This window comes from Artemia franciscana, chromosome 3 (genome assembly GCF_032884065.1).
Source record: "Artemia franciscana chromosome 3, ASM3288406v1, whole genome shotgun sequence".
NCBI classification, from domain to species: Eukaryota; Metazoa; Arthropoda; class Branchiopoda; order Anostraca; family Artemiidae; genus Artemia; species Artemia franciscana.
The window spans coordinates 6,267,301-6,288,781 of NC_088865.1; the positions used below are offsets into that span (position 1 = coordinate 6,267,301).

General features: G+C 37.0%; 1 long non-coding RNA gene across 1 annotated transcript in view; it reads left to right on the forward strand.

Moving 5' to 3' along the window:
• LOC136024809 (uncharacterized) overlaps positions 1-21,481 on the forward strand; it is a 41,152-nt gene that overhangs the window by 18,580 nt on the left and 1,091 nt on the right. Inside the window, exon 2 of the long non-coding RNA XR_010616928.1 lies at positions 7,332-7,437. This is a non-coding gene — a long non-coding RNA (uncharacterized LOC136024809). The remainder of the gene's footprint in view (positions 1-7,331; positions 7,438-21,481) is intronic.

Below are 21,481 nucleotides of genomic sequence, written 5' to 3' on the forward strand. Positions count from 1 at the left end.
TTCGTGGATCCAGTGGAATTTCTTCGCGACTCAACCGCTTTTCCTTTGTGGCAGATTTTGCGTGACTTTCCAGCTCTGAGTTACCTTCATTTGGCAGAACTAATTTACCTCAATAGGCACATTTTGGCTCTTTGGCTACTGAGCACGCTCTAGAGCCAAGCTCTATTCCAGAAAACACGAAGGTGCGGAAAAATAAGGTTAGAAAAGAAAATGGGAGCCATCGGGAAGAGAGAGAAAAATAAGCGAAAAGAACGATATTGTATAGATTCGTACAGTAGCGCGAAAGAAGATCGCGTGTTGCGCGAAGCGCAACACGCGAAAAAATTTTTTTTGCGTCTGGTATATTTTTTCCCGGGAAGTACATTTTTAGACCTATGTCTAGTACAATTCAAAAAATCAATATCGCAACACTGCATGCTGAGGTCTTTTAAAAATGCAGTTTGGCCACAACAATTCAAATCGCTATTAGGTACTGATGGTCTCTTGAGGGTGTGGAATGAGGCGGAAGGTCCTCTCAGTAAACTTGAAGATAGTAGCCTGTGGTCTCTTGTGGGTATGAAACGAGGGTCAGTGTTCTCATGGTGAACTTGAAGATAGTAGCCTGCAGACTCTTGTGGGTATGGAATGTGGGTCAGGGTCCTCTTGGTAAACATGAAGATTTACTTGGTAAGTTTGTATCGGGCGTTCAGGACCAAGAAATTTAGATTTGGCCAACTGCTCTGGAGAAACCTAGTAGCCATCACTTTCATAGCAAGATTAAAGAAATTTTATGGATAGCATTAGAGTTTTATTTGAAATTGAAAAATCCTTGAAGGACCTTTAAGTGTTGGCTACAGGCACGGGCCAATTGCCTATCACTGCGTAAGAGATAATGAGAATTTTGTGACGGATGTGGCTTAGGGGTATGTTTCCTTGCCCCCCTCTGTTTGGAGGTTAGGGATGGACTGAGCCATTTTTTAACTTGATGCCAAAGGTTTGTGAGATTAAGGAATGAAGAATTGCATTCAGATGGCTACCAACATAGAGGTGAAAAGCTGAGATGAGGTGTCGTGAGGGTCACCAAGAATTTTCTAGTGGAGGAGGGCAGGCGCTCCCAGGAGTTTTGTTTTCTCATTCACAAATATTGTTTAATGCCTTGTTTCCAAGGGGAAGTTGCTTTCCTTTTAACAGCCATGGGACAAACCCATATAAAAAAAATTGTTTGAAAAACTAGCTTTAAAACTTTTGAAATGATCACCTTGTGAAATATTTTTGGTATTTCAACCCCACAGTTGGGATGAATTGCTATAGTGTTAAAATATCACTCTTGAAGTATTCTTTTAGGTGCATTAAACCTGAATGTAAGAAAAGGGAGTTGAAATAGGGTGTTGCAACCTTTCTTCATGTCTAAGAGTCTTGGTTCAAACAACTCGCAGTAGCTAACTGTAAGTAAAGAGCGACCCTTTTCAATAGAAACTAAAAGTCCCAATTACAACATATACAACAACAAAATCTATTTTTCTAGGTGATTCTGAATGTGCAAAACCTATCAGTTTTGAAGTTAGTCATTAAAAGCTATTAGCTTATGAAAGTTTGCATAATTTTTGAAACAGGAATTGAATTCCCAAGATCATCGTATGGTGTACCATATAAATACATTAAAGTTATTAGTGTTTAAATGAGAATAACATTCCTGCAGTTAAGGTAGGAAATGATCTGAATAGCTTGTTTCGTATTAAATCAGGAGTCTAGCAGGGCTTTGTTCTATTCCCACTTAAATGAATCAAGTTGATGGACTTTGTCCTAAGCAGCACAGCAATGGCAATCGGAGAACACGGAATCAAATGGGGAGGTAATACTTTCCTGGACTGAGAATTATGCTGATGGTTTAAGCATCCTAGATGAAAGTGTTAGCAAAATGAATGAATTGTCAGGGGGTTTTGAGAGTTCAGGGTGCAAGAATAAGTCTGAAAATTAATATTCAGAAGACTAAGTCGCTAAGACTAGGAATAAGTAAAGGTAAAGAGGTGATATTGGCTAACGAGAAGATCAATCAAATGGAGAGCTTCCCTTACCCAGTTAGCCATATTAGTCGGTGGGTGCAGTGAAGATCTTTAAAGCAGAATAGTCAAGGCACAGTGTTTTCTCACGGTTAAAAAACGTTTGGAAGAATAGGAAGATAAGTCTGCAAACCAAGATTAGAATATTGGAACCTGTAGGGATGACAGTAGTCAAGTAGGGTTTTAAAGCGTTGGCGCTCCAAAAGATAGAGGAGGATTTGCTTGATGTTTTCCAGAGAAACTGCATGTGGATTATTTTGGGTACTCAACTGATTGACCATATCTCAAACAGTAAGCTGTGCACAAAATATGGTTCAATCCCACTTTCTGGGGCTATTGGGAGAGAAAGGTTGAGGTGGCTAAAACACGCTCTTCAGATGAAGGATGACAGATTGCCAAGGATAGCCCTTGTCTGTCAACCGTCTAGAATCAAATGAAAACGAGATCTTCCCCAGATGGTTTGGGAGGTTGTTGTAAGGAATGATTTGAAGAAAATGGGAACTATTTTGGATTTTGTAAAGAGGGAGGCTTTAAATAGATTGGGATGGAGGAGGAGCGCCTGTAGCTGTACTGGCCTCAGGTGGCTTGTTACTGTTGTTAGTTGTTAGTAGCAGTAACAACTCGCAGTATATATATATATATATATATATATATATATATATATATATATATATATATATATATATATATATATATATATATATATATATATATATATATATATATGTATATATATATATATATATATATATATATATATATATATATATCTTATACTCCCATATATACTTTATTGTTCAATTATTTGGCTCTCCACTTTTCCATCTATCCTATTAACCAATAAGAGTTCTACAAAATCACGTAGTTAGGCTTTTAGCAGGGATTCCTCCTCACCAGTCTGTCCGTGAATTTTATTGAACCTTTAAAGTTTTGTCAGTTGCCAGGCTTCGTGAATTTTTTTTATTGTGGTTTATTTTTGGATTACTGTAGTTTGGATTAGTGATTTATTATAGGTTAGGTCTTTTGTTCATTCACACGATACAAGGGGTAGTATTGATTTAAGTATGCCTAGAGGTATTTCTTCCCGTTCATGTTTTTCTGTTTTATATAGAGGTACACGGAAATGGAATAGTTTGACGAGTTATATAAGGAGTATTGGAGACCCGTTATATTTCAAAAAATCATAAAGGAACAGATTTTTGTAGATTATGAGTTTTGATTCATTCATTCATTTTATTTATTGTGGGGGTTTTGACCATATGTAGTTTCCAGAGGAAATGTAAAGTAATGATGTTTTTTTTATATTTATAGTTGAGTGTGGTGGTATTACTGGTCTTGGTGGCGCAGTGTTCTTTTATTTTATGTATTTTGTTTTCCATATCTACCCCTTGGACAAGCTTTGCTTTTCAGGGGAGGTAGTAACCATTTTTTGTTTATTATCTGTTTAATGAATAAAATCCTTCTCTCTCTCTCTCTATACTATATATATATATATATATATATATATATATATATATATATATATATATATATATATATATATATATATATATATATATATATATATATATATATATATATATATATATATATATATATATATATATATATATATGATTGCATGGGATGGCTTGGGCATGCTATACGGATAAAGGACAACAGGTCCCCAAAGATTGTGCTTTTGGTCATCCATCTGTATCCAAACGAAAAAAAGCTTATCCCTGAATGAGCTGGGGAGAGGTGATAAGAAAGAATTTGAAGGAAATCAGAATTTCATGGGAGGGGATGAAGAGGTAAGGTTTGGATCGAGGAGTGTGCGCAGCTGTAAACAGCGGGGGTGTTCGTTTTAAGCTTTAACGTTGCTCTTTATTTTCAGTCACGAAAACTTGTTTTCTTTTAATTCTCTTAAGAACTCTGGAGTTATTGATGACTTAATATTGCATTAATTCCACCTTTCAGAGTAGAAAATACAATTAGGATAAACTTAGGTTACACCTGCAACATTAAACCGTGTTCTAGTAGTTTCAATTCAGGTTTGATGGGGTATTAGCCACCTGGCATGAGCACTAGCTCAGTCAAGATACATACGCCATGATCCTTATGAAATTTAATGAAATAACTTAGGTTTGTGAGCATTAGAGGCAGGATGTTGGAAAGTTCCAAACATAGCTCTTCACAGCAGTGAATCCGCACCACTGCAGTAAGAGTTACACTACTTCGCGTCCAAAAACAGCAGGTTAAAAGTTCCGTTGCCTTGGCATTTGAAAAATTGAGGACTAGAAAAAACAATATCAAACTTCTTGTTCCTCATACAATCACCAATGAACGACATATTGCCACAGCAGTGAATCCACACCACTATGGCAAGAGCTATTGTAGCACAACTTCACGTCCAAAAACAGTAGGTTAATAGTTTTTTTGTCCTGGCAATTGAAAAATTGAGGGCTAGAAAAAACAATATCAAACTTCTTGTTCCTCATACAATCGCCAATGAAGGACATATTGCCACAGCAGTGGATCCACGCCGCTACAGCAAGAGCTACTGTAGCATAACTTCACATCCAAAAACAGTATGTTAATAGCTCTGTTGTCCTGGCAATTGAATAATTGAGGACTAGTAAAAACAATATTAAACTTTTTGTTCCTCTTACAATCGCCAATGAAGGACATATTGCCACAACAGTGAATCGACACCGCTGCAGCAAGAGCTACTGTAGCATAACTTCACATCCAAAAACAGTATGTTAATAGCTCTGTTGTCCTGGCAATTGAATAATTGAGGACTAGTAAAAACAATATTAAACTTTTTGTTCCTCTTACAATCGCCAATGAAGGACATATTGCCACAACAGTGAATCAAAGCCGTTGCAGCAAGAGCTACTGTAGCATAACTTCACATCTAAAAACAGTATGTTAATAGCTCTGTTGTCCTGTCAATTGAATAATTGAGGACTAGTAAAAACAATATTAAACTTTTTGTTCCTCTTGCAATCGCCAATGAAGGACATATTGCCACGACAGTGAATCAACGCCGCTGCAGCAAGAGCTACTGTAGCATAACTTCAGATCCAAAAACAGTATGTTAATAGCTCTGTTGTCCTGTCAATTGAATAATTGAGGACTAGTAAAAACAATATTAAACTTTTTGTTCCTCTTACAATCGCCAATGAAGGACATATTGCCACAACAGTGAATCAACGCCGCTGCAGCAAGAGCTATTGTAGCACAACTTCACGTCCAAAAACAGTAGGTTAATAGTTTTTTTGTCCTGGCAATTGAAAAATTGAGGGCTGGAAAAAACAATATCAAACTTCTTGTTCCTCATACAATCGCCAATGAAGGACATATTGCTACAACAGTGAATCAACGCCGCTGCAGCAAGAGCTACTGTAGCATAACTTCACATCCAAAAACAGTATGTTAATAGCTCTGTTATCCTGGCAATTGAATAATTGAGGACTAGTAAAAACAATATTAAACTTTTTGTTCCTCTTACGATCACCAGTCAACGACAAATTGCCACTGACTCGCACATCTTATATATCATCATTCACTTGATGTGTCTTACCTTTTTTTAAAAATCAAGGGCACTTTCTTTTGCTATCAAGGAAAATGAAGTATAAACCCACGCCAACGGATTGTGGGAGATTCGTCTTAGTAGTTCTGGTAAAACTAACTCTTAAGTGAAAACGAGGTTTACTTGAGATTTTCAGAGAATTGAAATTGCATAACCTACTAAAATTTATTGTTTTAATAGCTGGTGAAAGACTATGAGGTCCTTATAGATCATTCCTTTATTTTCTACATGTGATTAAGGAATAAAATTGGAAGACAAGTAAGTGGAAAATAAGAAATGTAATTTTTTTTAGAAACCTTGCTTTCAAAATGGACTGAAAATTAGGAACTAATTTTTTTTGAGGATCTATGGATATAAGTAAAAACGAGAGGCCCAAATCAAATTGGGTAAATAACTTGATCTTCTAACTTGATTTCTATCTAATCTTCTAACGTGTTTTCTAACTTCTCTAACTTATTTCTAAAATCTTCTACCTTGTTCTCCTCGATTCGCTGACTTTTTTCATTTATACATCTATAACTTATATCAATTCAATCTTCAAACTTTAGAGTTTCAATTCTATTTTTGGAACAGCATTGGAATTACATCCAGTTTGGATTTTCCCACGAATTTTCTCGTTCTTGTTTTGCCAACTTAGCTTATCTGGTACTGATAGAGTAAAAATTGTTGTATGTTGAACCAATATTAACTTAATTTTTTAAAGTAATATTTACTCAATGAAACACACATATTCTCCAAAAAGAAACCGAAATGGCTAAGGCATGTCTTGCATTAAGTAAACTACGGTAAAATAGCATCGATGTTTCATTGTTTTACTTCTCAGAGAACCTAGAGGGAATGTTTTTTTTTTTTTTGGGGGGGGGGGGTAATTTTCTTCGCTATGAGCTTTGTTGAAGATGTTGTATTCTGTTAAAATGCGTTATAATTTTTTTTGTTAAAGAATTTGTTTATTTTATTCACAAATGGGCATACAAAACAACAACTACTATTAACAACTCGCTGCAGCACGAAGGCGCTTGAGCCCAATACAGCTGTGCACGTTCCTCATTAACGGATGGCTATGCATGACAAAATGAAAAATAAAAGAATTCTAAAAAAGAAAAACAAGGTTAATTCTAGCCGGTGAAAAAAAAATAGAGATAAATATGCAGATATTTCGGTCGAGACCTCTATTCGACGGTCATCAGTGCTCAGGAGTAAACAAAGAGTAAAAAACTCACGGTTAAATGTCCTAACGACAAAATAAAAGCAAAACAACCCTAAATAACGAACATTAAATTGAAAGAGGCAGTGCCGAAGCAACGGTGAAAGGATAATAATAATTTAAATTTTCAAATACTTTTTAAATTAAAAAAATGGACCGTTATTAATCCGCAGGGAGGGAGGAAATATTTTGGGAGGAATCTCCCAGCGGGAGTTTTTCTTGGAGGGGGAGTTTTGAACAGCAGGGAATTTTCCTTGAATTTCCTTTCTTTGAAGATCGTCGCATTAAGCGACGGGTAAGCTAGTAATTAATAAACTTGATAAATTCAATTAAAGAATAATTATTTATTTAAATACCGATATTGATTTAGAATGTGCTTTTGTTTAATTTGGTAAATTCTGGTCAGAAATAACTCCTACTTTCTTTGGTTCTTCTTTCTTTGGTCTTTGGCTCTAAATTCTTCGACATTTTGTTTTTATCATTGGCCTGATATTCAGTCTTATTTCTACAGAACCATGGCACCTATTAAAAAGAGAAAATCTGAAGATCAAAATGACTCCTTCAAATTTGGAACATTCGGAAAGAAAAAGTTAGGAAAAGGAACCCCAGTTCTTACGGTATGTTCGACTTTTATGCTTTGAAAAGAGTCTGTATTGAATCTAGAGTTGTTGAGCTCTAGATTTTGAGTCCAGACTTGAACACTCCATAAAAATAAGCCTTGACCTAGTAAATAATCATTTCATCCCTTTTAATCCCCTAACAAGAAGAGAAAGTGAATTTTGAGGGCATATTTCTATATTATCTTGTGTAAAATCTAGCTTCAGATGGTAGGCTTCACGCATATATTTTTAAGGGAAAATTACGCTTTGCAGCCACTCATCTAGGATTGGGGTCTCATGGGTCCATTTTCCCCTGATACCTTAAAAACTCTAAGATCTTTCCCAATTTTTTTTTTTTTATGGTACTTGGTATCTACCAAGTGACATAAAGCAATCGCAAATTCAGTCGGTCTGTCTGTTCCGGTTTTGCTACTTTAGGCGCTTCCAGGTAAGCTAGGAAGATGGAATTTGGCAGGCGTATCAGGGACCGGACCAAATTAAAGTAGAAATAGTCGTTTTCCCAATTTGACCATTTGGGGGGAGTGAGCGGCCGGTATATTCGGAAAAAATAGAAAAAAATGAAGTATTTATAACGTACAAACGGGTGATGGGATCTAATGAAATTTGATTTTTGGAAGGATATCGTTTATCAGAGCTCTTATTTTATATCCAGATCGGATCCCGTGACATTGGGGGGAGATGGGGGGGGAACCTAAAATCTTGGAAAACGCTTAGAGTGGAGGGATCGGGATGAAGCTAGGTGGGAAAAATAAGCACAAGTCCTAGATACTTGATTGACATAGCCGGAATGGATCCGCTCACTTTGGGAGAGTTGGGGGGAGGGTTAATTCTGAAAATTTAGAAAAAATGAGGTATTTTTAACTTACGAAGGAGTGATAGGATCTGAATAAAATTTGATGTTTGCAAGGATATCGTGTCTCAAAGTTCTTATTTTAAATCCCGACCGTGTCCGTTGACATTGGGGGGAGCTGGGGGGAGAACCTAAAATCTTGGAAAACGCTTAGTGTGGAGGGATCGGGACGAAACTTGGTGGGGAAAATAAGCACAATTCCTAGATACGTAATTGACATAGCTGGAATGGATCCGCTCTTTTTGGGGGAGTTAGGGGGGAGGGTTAATTCTTGAAAATTAGAAAAATTGAGGTATTTTTAACTTACGAAGGAGCGGTCAAATCTGAATGAAATTTGATTTTTGGAAGGATATCGTGTCTCAGAGCTCTTATTTTAAACTCTGACTGGATCTGGTGATATTGGGGGGGGGGGGGGAACCTAAAATCTTGGAAAATGTTTAGAGTGGAGGGATCGGGATGAAACTTGGTGGGGAAAATAAGCACAAGTCCTAGATATGCGATTGACATAACCGGAACTGATCCTCTTTATTTGGGGGAGTTGGTGGGGGAGGGTTGATTCTGAAAATTTGAAAAAATGAGGTATTTTTAACTTGCGAAGGAGTGATCGGATCTTAACGAAATTTCATACTTAGAAGGACCTCTTAACTCAAAATCTTATTTTAAATCCCGACTGGATTCAGTTTCATTGGGGGAGGGGGACCAGAAATCTTTGAAAACGCTTAAAGCGGAGAGATGAGGATGAAACTTGGTGAGAAGAATAAGTGCCAGTCCAAGATACGTGACTGACATAACGTGACTGACATAACCAGATCCGGTCTCTTGGTGGAGCTGGGGGAAGGGGGGAGCAATTCGGAAAAATTAGAAAAAATGAGTTGTTTGTAACTTACGAACGGGTGGTCAGATCTTAGTGAAATTTGATATCTAGGAGGATCTTGTGCTTTAGAACTCTCATTTTAAATCCCGACTAGATATGGTGACATTGGGGAGAGTTGGAGGGGGAAACCGGAATTCTTGGAAAACGCGAAAGGTATCTTGCGAATGGGTGATTGGATCTTAATGAAACTTTATATATAGAAGAATCTTATGTTTCAGATGCTCCATTTTCAATTCGAATTGGATCCGGGGACATAGAGGGTTGGAGGGGGGAAACAGAAATCTTGGAAACCAGATACCTTGGAGAACGATTAGAGTGGAGAGATCTTGATGAAACTTGATGGGAATATTAAGCACAAGTTATAAATACGTGATTTACATAATTGGAACGGACCCGTTCTCTTTAGGGGAGCTGGGGGTTGTTAATTTGGAAATATTAGATAAATTGAGGTATTTTTACATTAAGAACGGGTGTCTGGATCTTAATGAATTTCGATATTTAGAAGGAATTCATGTCTCAGAGGTCTTATTTCAGATCCCGACCGGATCTGTTGTCATTGGGGGGAGTTGGAGGGGGAAACCGGAAATCTTGGAAAACGCTTAGAGTGGAGAGATTGGGATGAAACTTGGTGGGTACAATAAGCAAATATCGTAGATACGTGATTGACATAACCGGACTGGATCCTCTCTTTTTGGGGGAGTTAGGGGTTGGGGTTCAGTGCTTTGGCGAGTTTGGTGCTTCTGGACGTGCTAGGACGATGGAAATTTGTAGGTAGGTCAGGGAGCTGCACACATTGACTTGATAAAGTCGTTTTTCCCTATTCGACCATCTGGGGAGGGGCTGAAGGGAGAGGAAAAACTAGAAAAAATTGAGGTATTTTTAAGTTACGAGTGGGTGATCGGATCTAAATGAGTTTTGATATTTAGAAGGATCTCGTGACTCAGAGCTCTTATTTTAAATCCCGACCAGCATTCAGCCTCTGATTTTTCTTTTAAATCAATCTATTGTTTCATGGAATTTTGCTAGAGTTCTTACCATATGAGCTCTTGGCTCTTCCGACCTCTTCACAAGTGCCATATGAGCTCTTGTTTTGCATATAAACGACCTATTTTGGGGACATTCCTTAAGTTTAGCCACCCCTCCACCGAAATAAATCCTACGTTCGTTTATTTAAGATAATCTTTGTTCTCGATGCCGTGTTCTATTCATTAAAATATAGCCCCCCCCCCCAAAAAAAAAAGGTTTTCAACGTGCTTTGGCTCAAATCTAACCTGACTTATGCCTAAAAAGCAACTTGTATTATTGAATGTTCTTGACTGTAGAATGTTGAGCCACTCCTTAAATAAGACAGTTTTGAATCATTGGAAACCTTTTGAGCTATTGAACCATTCTTTAAATACTCCCCGCTTGATCATGAATTGAAAGTGGTACACAATTTGTATATACCTGAACCTGGGGGAGAGAGCTATTGGATGGTATACACGGCCTAAGACTCAACTTTTGTTCCTCCTGTAATTCAGAATGAAAATTGGTGCATAAGTTTAAGTGAGACGTGAGACAAACCGTCATTTTAAAAAATTTCTACAACGCGTGATCTAGCGAAAAAACAAACAAAAAGAAAACACTTATAAAGGAATTTTACTGGAAACCAATCACCAGGTACGAAACATTATATGTTTTGAAACATGTGCTTAATGTGTTTTGAAATAGGAATGTCATACTACGAACTAAATGATGCCCCTGAACGATAATCACCGAATGAGGATGAGTCAAAAGAGGTAAAAGTTCTCTGAATTTTGGGAATGGGGGTTTTGTAGTGGATAATGTAACAAGGAACACTTAGGGCCCTTAGAATCAGGGGAATTCAAATCCGTATATGACCTTGATTTCAACAATTTTGCCTCTTTAAAAGCCTACAAGTCACTTATTTTCGTCAAGCCCCCTACACTCAAAGACACTACACTATAATGTCTGGGCAAGGCTTTACGAGCGCTAAATGAAAACGCCAAAGTAGTCGAAATTTAAATGAAAACATAATTTTCCCCCCATTAAAAACAGGGAGCAACATTAACGCTTAAAACTAACTGAAATAATGCCGTGTAAGAGGGGGGCTGTAAGGAAATTTCTTTTTTTGGTAAAATTAAGTAAAACAGTTCAAAATAGGGATGATACCTTTTTATTGACAGTGAATAGATATAAAATTATTTAACTGGATATTTCGAACGCATATACAGTGTTCATCATCAGCAGTAAAACTAAAAGACATGAATAAAAATAAACAAAATTTATACCTAATAAACTAATTACATATAGTTTATTGCTCTTATGTTTTTCAATGCAACAGCCGAGGCAAATCTCTTTGACCTTTTCGGTTCCGGTTCATTAGATTTAACTGACGTATTACGTGGACAGAGGTCATAGCTCTTAGGTGAAGTGATATTTACTTTATTTGACCTCAGTAAATTATCATAAATTGAGTTCGGCCCTCTCGCAAGATACACGCAAGATTTCACGTCGACCCTCTCGGAGCATATCTTTAATTTTCCAAATCATTTTATTTTGTTTGAAAATGTTTCTTTGATTTCTAGGGACCAAGGTTTAAAACAAACTTTCAGGGAAACAATCGAAATTAAAAAAAACTTTATTCAAGAATAATTCCATAAACTGAGATACAGGTGAATTTGGATTGAACTCAATTTATGATAATTTACTGAGGTCAAATAAAGTAAATATCACCTCACCTAAGATCTATGACCTCTGTCCACGTAATATGTCAGATAATTCTAATGAACCGGAACCGAAAAGGTCAAAGAGATTTGCCTTGGCTATTGCATTGAAAAAAATAATAGCAATAAACTATATGTAATTAGTTTATTAGGTATAAATTTTGTTTATTTTTATTCGTCTTTTAGTTTTACTGCTGATGATGAACACTGTATATGTGTTCGAAATATCCAGTTAAATAATTTTATATCTATTCACTGTCAATAAAAAGGTATCATTCCTATTTTGAACTGTTTTACTTTCGTCATGGAAAGGCAGTGTGGTCTTCGAAGTTATCTGCGTTTGGTAAAATTGGAGCCAGAAAATTCTTAGGATAGCCCAATTCCAAGACGCATCAAGGTTTTAGTTTTTGACGTTTTTTATGGCGCTTGGTATTAACCAAGTAACATATAGCGATCGCAAATTCTGTCGGTCTGTCTGTCTCGGTTTTGGTACTTCAGGCACTTCCAGGTAAGCTAGGACGATGAAATATGGCAGGGGTATCAGGAAGCAGACCCGATTAAATTAGAAATTGTTCTTTTCACGATTCGACTATCTGGGGAGGAGTGGGGGCCGGTTAATTTGGAAAAAATGAAGTATTTTTTAACTTACGAATGGGTGATGGGATCTTAATGAAATTTGATGCTTCGAAGGATATCGTGTCTCAGAGCTCTTATTTCAAATCACGACCGTATCCGGTTACATTCGGGGGAATTGGGGAAGGGAGCCTAAAATTTTGGAAAACGCTTAGAGCCGAGGGATCGGGATGAAACTTGGTGGGAAAAATAATCACAAGTCCTAGATACACAATTGGCATAACCGGAACGGATCCGCTCTCTTTGGGGGAGTGGGGTGGGGGGTTGTTAATTCTGAAAAATTTGAAAAAATGAGGTATTTTTAACTTACGAAGGAGTAATCAGAACTTAATGAAATTGGATGTTTGGAAGGAAATCGTGTCTCAGAGCTCTTATTTTCAATCCCGACCGGATCCAATGACATTAGGGGCAGTTGGGGGGGGGCAACCTAAAATTTTGAAAAACGCTTAGAGTGGAAGGATCAGGATGAAACCTGGTGGGGAAAATAAGCACAAATCCTAGATACGTGATTGACATAACCGGAACGGATCCGTTCTTTTTGGGGGAGTTGAGGGGGAAGGGTAAATTCTAAAACATTGAAAAATGTGATATTTTTGACTTTCGAAGAAATGACCGAATCCTTATGAAATTTCACATTTAGAAGGACCGTGTAACTCAGATCTCTTATTTAAGTCCCAACCGGATCCATTGTCATTGGGGGGAGGCAGAAATCTTGGAAAACGTTTAAAGCGGAGAGTTCAGGATGAAACTTGGTGGGAAGAATAAGCACAAGTCCAAGATAAGTGACCGACATAACCGGATCGTATCCGCACTCTTTGGTGGAGTTGGGGGGGGGGGGGGGTAATCAGGAAAAATGAAAAAAAATGAGGTATTTGTAACTTACCAACGGTTGATCACATCTTAGTGAAATTTGACATTTAGAAGGATCTTGTGCTTTAGAACTCTCATTTTAAATCCCGACTAGATCCAGTGACACTGGGGGGAGTTGGAGGTGGAAACCGGAGATCTTGGAAAACGCTTAGAATGGAGAGATCGGGATGAAACTTGATGGGAAGAATAAGCCCAAGCTATAGATTGGTGATTCACATAATTGGAACAGATTTGTTCTCTTTGGGGGAGCTGCGGGTTTTTTAATTTGGAAAAAATTAGAGAAATTGAGGTATTTTTTAACGTAAGAAACGTTAACTTAACGAAATATAATATTTAGAAGGAACTTATGTCTCAGAGCTCTTATTTCAAATCCCAATCAGATCTGTTGAGATTGGGGGGGGGGGGAGTTGTAGCGGGAAATAAGAAATCTTGGAAAACACTTATAAATGTCGTAGATTCGTGATTGACGTAACCGGACTGGATCCACTCTCTTTGGGGGAGTTAGGGGGTCGGATTCAGTGCTTGGTATACATAGAAAGGATGACCGTATAAACTTCAGAGGCTCATTGGATTGGTAATAAGAAGTTCTAGTGCCCTCTTTAAGATTCAGAGTGATCGGAGGGTGGATATCACCCCACCTCATATTTTACCAAAAGCCATGTAATAGAAATTTTGAGATGGCCATTTGTTGTCGTATTAACTTCGAAAAGAGCTCATTCGATCACAAGTTAAAAGGGCTAGGGCCCTTTTTAATATTCGAAAGTGATTGAATGACAATTAACCCCTCCTCCCACGCCAGCATTTCCCCAAATACATTCTATCAAAATTTGGAGATAGAAACCTCTGTTTTATGTAATTGAAAGGCCGGGAAATATGTCTTTGAGGACGATAACCCCCACAGCCCTCAGGGCAAGGGTTGTAAGTTGTGCCCTCGGGGCATGTAAGGTATATATATAAATGCTGATAGTATAAACTTCGGAGGAAGCTGATTGGATTAGTAATCAGAAGTTCTAGTACCCTTTTTAAGATTTAGAGTGATCGAAGGGTGGATACCCTGTCCCCACACACACACCTCGTATTTTCCCGAAATGCAAGTTATATAGATTTTAAAATGGTCATTTGTTGTCGTAGAAGCTTTCGAAAAGACCTCATTCGATTGGAAATTGAAAGCGCAAGTGTCCTTGTTAATAGTCAAAAGTGATTTGAGGGTAACTATTCCCCCTTCCTTACCCACCATTTCCCCAAACACATCCAATCAAAACTTTGAGATAGCCATTTAGTTCAACGTAATTGAAAGGTACAGAAATTACGTTTTACTCCCCCACAGTCCCCGTGGGAGGGGTTACAAGTTCAAAACTTTGACCCGTGCTTACATATAGTAATGGTTATTGGGAAGTGTACAGGCGTTTTCAGGAGGATTTTTTGGTTGGAGGCAGGGGTTGAGAAGAGGGGGATATGCTGGGGGAACTTTTCATCGAGGAATTTGTCATGGGGGAATAAAATTTCCATGAAGGGAGCGCAGGATTTACTAGTATTACTTAAAAAAAAAACAATGAAAAATAAATATGAAAAAGTTTTTTTTTTTCAGCTGGAAGTAAGCAGCAGCATTAAAACTTAAAATGAACAGAACTTATTACCCATATGAAGGGCTCACCTCCTCCTAATACCTCGCTCTTTACGCTAAAGTATTTTTAGTAATTTCAACTATTTATTCTGCGGCTTTTGTGATTCAGGGGTCATTCTTAATGAATTGGGACAAAATTTAAGCTTTAGTGTAAAGAGCGAGGTACAGACGAGGGGGCGAACCCCCTCATATATGTAATAAAAACATGAGAATACAAAAGTTCTTTACGTAAGCTAATTTATAAGTTACGTATATCTTTTGCTTATAAAAAGATTCGTAAAAAATTAAAAGTTCTAGTTGCCTTTTTAATTAACCAAACATCGGAGGGCAACTAGGCTTCCTCCCCCGCTCTTTTTTTCTCAAAATCATTCGATCAAAATTATGAGAAAGCCATTTAGCCAAAAAAAATAAATATACAAATTTCGTTTTAATCATTCCTCCGCGGAGAGCCAAAATCAAAACATGCATTGATTCAAAAACGTTCAGAAATTAAATAAAAAAAAAAGTTTTTTAAATGAAAGTAAGGAGCGATATTAAAACTTAAAACGAACAGAAATTACTCCGTATATGAAAGGGGTTTTTCCTTCTCAACGCCCCGCTGTTTACGCTAAAGTTTTTTACTGTTTCAAAATGTAGAGTTAAGAGAAAGAGTAAAACTTTAGCGTAAAGAGCGGGTAATCAGTTTCATTTTATTTGTTGGTCAATCTAGAAGGAAATACAATATGATTCTGAAAACTACCGTAAAGAATTCTAAGACAGTAACTTGGGTATATAATTCCTAAAAGCACTTCACTTAATTTAGCTCAAATCTAATGATAGCCCAAATTATATATATTCACGAATTTTTTGAACCATGATATACAAATAAAATACTACCGTTGGATTCCTTATTTTCTGCTAAGTTAAGCAAAACTTAAAACAAACAGAAATTATCCCGTATGTTTGGGATGGCTACCCCCTCCTCAAAACCTCAGTTTGTATGCTAAAGTTGGATTTTTTTTTCACGATTCTTTAAAAAACGACTGCTGAAACACAAGGGCCATTGAACTGGAATGCGAGACTTTTTTTTTAAAATGTTGTAGTCGATAACAACTCATTCAATAGCAACTGGTCGAAAAAGGGCCAGATCTTCAAAAGAGCGCTACAACTTTTCATTTTCCAATCGAATGAGCCCCCCTCCAGAGTCTATGCGACCACTCTTCCCACAAAAACCTTATATCCTAACAATGGGCCACTTGCATAGCTTACAGTTCTTGCCCAGGGACTGGAAGGGGAGTTGTCAAACCCAGAGGCATGGAATGCGACCTTTGGACTATTTTGAATAAAATGGCTATCTCAAAATTCTGATCTGATGTGTTTGAGGGAAAACAGTGGGGTGGTGGTATAGCATTATAGCATAGCGCTATAACATTGCCTCTGACTTAAAAGGTGGAAAGAAATTTCAATTTCCCTTCTAATGAACATCTGGAATCATCTTGGGGAATACGGGGGAATTTCTCGGGGGGACGCCTAGACCCATTCAATATGTATAGTGTGCCAAAACTTTAGCTTAAAACTGCATTTAAACTTTGGCGTAGATCTTCTCTGCTTGTTTTTACTGTGCAAATATTTCTGTGTTTGCCTTTATTATGCAAAACATTGGCTATTTCTCATCTATTGGGTACAATCGTTTCCTGATATCCAAGATAATCAATGAACCATCGTAAATCACGAACTGGTACTTCCGAAGACTCGCAAAAACCACATCAATGACAACATATTGCATCATTGTGCAACCCAAATTGCGTAGTGAGTAATTGTACTTAAAATTTTGCAACTTTTTTTTTCTTTTTTTCCTTAGGATGCTTGTGTGTTTTCCGAATCGTAAAAATGTAACAAAATGCATATAAAAAATTACTTGATGCGTTTTTAAAGTGTTTTGTATCCCCCCGCCCCGAACAAAAATCTTTGATACGCTCTTGTTGGTGAGGGCTGATAATCCGTAAAACTCTTCATAAATTTATTTCCTACGAAACAGAAAAATAACTATTTTACTGTTAGACAGGAGCGTTACTTTATGGTAATGTGGGCTGGCGAATGTATTTTTAAAAATAAAGAGGGGCGGGTAGTTCTGTTGTTATTTCGATTTATTTCAACGAAAATGCAGAAAAGAGTGTTTTCCGATGAAAATACAGGATAATTTATTTGCCAAAAATTGAAGGGACTGTTGTCCCCTCCACCCCAGTTTTCGTTCCTGCTTTTAAAATGTGTTAAACTCTCGAATACGAAAAAAAAATTTTGTATCTTAACCGTTGTGGCTAATATCCAATTAAGATTTCCTACCAAGCATAATAAAAATAAATCTAGGGTACTTGTATGATATACCCCCTACCTAATATTCTTCTAATGTGTTTTCCTGACGCTCAATCCTGACGCTCAAAGTATGATAAAAATATAAATATACTACTTTAGAAACAAATTTGGTCTATAAATTTGCGAGTTACGGGGATCGGGGTAAAGTATAGCGGGTCTGCATGCCAAATTTGTTATAATAATAATTATCCATGTCTATAATAATCATCCATAAAATAATATAATAATAATAATTATCCATGTCTGCAAGTCTCTGTATCCTCGTTACAATTGTGCAATTCAATTAACTGAGAGTTAATCCCAACCCACATGTGCAGGTAGGTGTTTCAGTCCCTGGAATTAATGTCAGTTTTTTGGCCTGCCCGCCTTAACAACGTAAGTGGGCCTAACTTTTATGAAAAATTATAACGTGAAATCCTTGTGATTGTATCGGTATATTATTTAAATGACACCCCCTGAAGATGCTGCTCCCAAGAACGAGTTTATCCCTTTACCCTCCTACCTACTTCACTTTTATAACCAAGGGCAACCCCGCGCTTTTAGATATGGTGTTTTATCCTCTATGTAGAAGATGTAAAGTTTACAAAATTGAACTTTTTATAACATTTTAAAAAAGAAAAATATATTTTGCCTTTTTTTCTTGGCTTTGCCTTTCCCCCTCAATAAATTTTCAAAATACCGCCTGAGGTGCAAGACACCGGTAGACCGGGTGTTTAGCCTCCAGTTTAGAAGCTTGAAAATAAATGTTTACAAAAATGAACATTTTGTAAAATTTTGAAAAGAAAAACAGTTATAATCTGGTAAAAATATTTTCAAACTTCGGCCCCCTTCTCCCTTGAAAGTTTTTTAGAATGTTCCTTGAAGTAAATGTCTCCATGATTAATAAAAATTTGACGGATGATTGTTACTGAATTGAATTTATTTTTATTTGTTTTAAGTTAATAATTAAGATTTTTAAGATGGATTTGTAAAAGTCCAGCGCTTGTTAAAAATATAATGGTAATGATAAGTAAGCGAAGGAGATTTTTTTTTTATCTCTATTTTGTTTCCCATTTAATATTTCATTATCGCCCACGCCTCTCTTCCTCTGCGCTTCACACCGGGTGTTTCGCATATGTCGGTGAATGAGCAAGTATTTTTACGTTCCACGATTTTTGGCAGTCCTGTGATTGTGTCATTGTTTTCAAGAACAGTCATTTTCATCTCAGTTAATGGTTTACTTCCAGCTACGAAAGATTAAGCAAAAAAAAGTTGTTAAGTGTTTTTTTTTTTTTTGGCCAAATTTGTCGCAGAAGAACCTTGATTTCTGCCTCTTGTAGGGAGTTATTACCGGAGGATTATACCTAGAGACAGTAAACAGAGGATTAATCTCGTGGTTGTTTTAGCTTAAAAAAAAAAAACCTGACTCAATAGTTTTGAAGGGTTGTAAGTAGTTTTGTATCGTATCTAGGTTTTTTTACACGCGGGTTTGGATACTTTATATAATGTTACGTTAATATGTCCAAAAGCACGTAGATATAGCGCTTTCCTTTAAAATGAGCCCTTAGAAAGCTCTTCTATGCTGTTCCAGTGCTCTGCTAGCCGTATAGAAAAAAAAGTAAAAAATAGGACGCATCGGCGCTACCCGTGTAAAAATAATAATAATAAAAAGTCCTTGTTGTTCAGCGGGTCGTTTCTTTGAGCCACGTTTATTTTTTAGGTGTACTTCTGAAAATTTCTCTTTGATGCTTTAAGTCTCACATTATATAAGATCATCAAAGGTCATTGCCCCTTAGAGGGGAAGGTAGTAGACTCAGGATGTCAAATTGGAATGGAAAGGATATTTGCTTCTATATACCCCCCAGACATTGAAAAATCGCTTTGAAGGGTATTTTCAGTGATTTTTGTGTGTTTCCACTAGAAAACTCAAAAAAAATTGTCCCCTTCCTGATATTTTGAAAAATTCCCCCACCCCTTACATTTTGTGAATTTGTGCGACTGAATAGGGCTAGATACTTCAAAATATCTGCAAAAAGGTAATTAAGGCTCTGTGCCCGTTCCTGAAAGTTTCATTTGTAAAACTCAACTACATTGCATGATAGCAAAAATGAACCTATAAAAAGAAAAATAGTGACTATGTAGTGATTATGATTAGGATATGGCTGATGGAATTAAAACACAATATAGTTGGGCAGCCAAGGCCGTATCTAGGATGGGAGGTACCGAGTTTGAATGGCGCTCGAATTTTTCTCCGGTTCATAAAAGGTGACAAAAATTCAAATAAACAAATTTTTGATTCTTTATTAAAGTTTTTTGTTGTACACCCCCGAACAATTTTTTGTTGTACACCCCCGAAAAAAAAACCGTACACCCGTGAACGTGGCCTTGTGGACAGCCCATCTGCTAACTTCTCAAACACCCTTACGATACGTCCCATATTACGATAGCGTCGACCTGTATAAGATCACTAAAAATCATAGTTTCGTTATAACCTCCCCATAATTAACCATGCAGATTTTAATCACCGATACACCCATGGTTAGTCCTAGCTACGCCTATGCTTTCATAAGCGGTGAATTTAAAGAATCGTTATCCAATTTTAAAGAAACGTCCCGCCCTTTATGTGCATATAAATAAATTGCCTATAACACTTACCTTGGTTTAAGGTATTGAATTAGACAACGAATCAAGTTTTTGTGTCTTTTTTAATGTTTTTTTTTCTCTCTTTTTACTTACATTTTTCAAAAATAGTTTTTAATCTCTCGATCACTATGAGCCAGAGTTTGCTCTTTGCTAGGTCGCTGTGCATTCCACATCCATGAAAAGATGCATATTCAGAATCCAGATTTTTTTGGGGGGTGGGGGTTCAGATCAAAATGTTTCTTCAAGCGAGACGTTTTACTCTATGCAGGGCTGTAGACACGATTTTTTTTTTGGGGGGGGGTATAAAAACAAATTCAGACACTACTGGTGACAGTTTCATGAAACCTGAATACCTCTATCCCCAGCACAAAACGGGAGAAGTTAAGTGGCTTGTCTAAGATTTTTGAGAAAGTAGGCTAGGTGTCGGCTTTTAGTTTTTTGTCGTTTATTTGAATCTGTTATCCAAGCTCTACAGGTTATGACAAGACGGCCACAAAAACCAAAAAAGTTAATTATGTTTTTTCTGGAGTTAACAAGTGTAAGTCCTTGGACAAGTGATCCTGCGCGTTCCAGGTGGTTCGCCGACTAACATCTGACGTCGCGTGCATCTCTTGAAACGCATGGATTATTGTGTTGCGGAGCAACACTACTGTTTTCGTAGTTTTTTTTGTTTGGCGTCAAGTTAAGACGACCCTAGCTTCGGAAATAAACTTGTTAGAAATACAGTTATGCTGAACTCATGTAGAACTTTCATTTGTCTCTTCGAGAACCGGAGCACAAAATTCCGTAGCTCTTACAGATTTCCCGGAAATAATTCCGGAAAAGTCCATCTCGTTCCGACTTTTTTTGGAATTTTCTCAAATTTTCGATTTTGATGTTTCTTATATTTTTATCGAGTAGTGCTATGAAAAGTATGCAAGAAGAAGTGAAGTGTTCTATATACCAAGTTGCTTCGTTCTCTAAGAAATAATTTCCGAAGTTTCGACGTTCTAGAGGTAACTTCTGTTCTGGACCAGCTAGAATTTTTTTTCCAACGCGGTTCGACAGGTCTCGATCTCCTAAAAACTGGAGCTTACAATAGTTTCTCCGAAATAAAATTCCTTCTTTGGGTTTTTCTATTTGGAAGTTTTGTCATGCCCTCGGGGCAATTTAAATTTTTTGGTGAATTTGGTTTGTTTTATATTTTGCTAGTTTAGACCATCAAAAGTTAAGCAGAAAACTATAAGACGTTATTTCCGTATCTCTTTCAGATTTCCCGGAAATAGCAACTGTGTCCCGTAGGGCACAGTTGCACGTGTTGCTCCGCAACTGTGCCCTAAGGAACAGGGCACAGTTGCTGCAACACTTCCCGTTCCACAGGCAACGGAGGTCTAGTTAATCCTACTTGTTGGATAAGTAATCGGAGTAGTAATTGAACGCAGTATTGTATAGCGTTGTATAGCAGATGCAAGTTTGAAGCAGTCAAATTGTGTTGTTTTATTTCATTGACT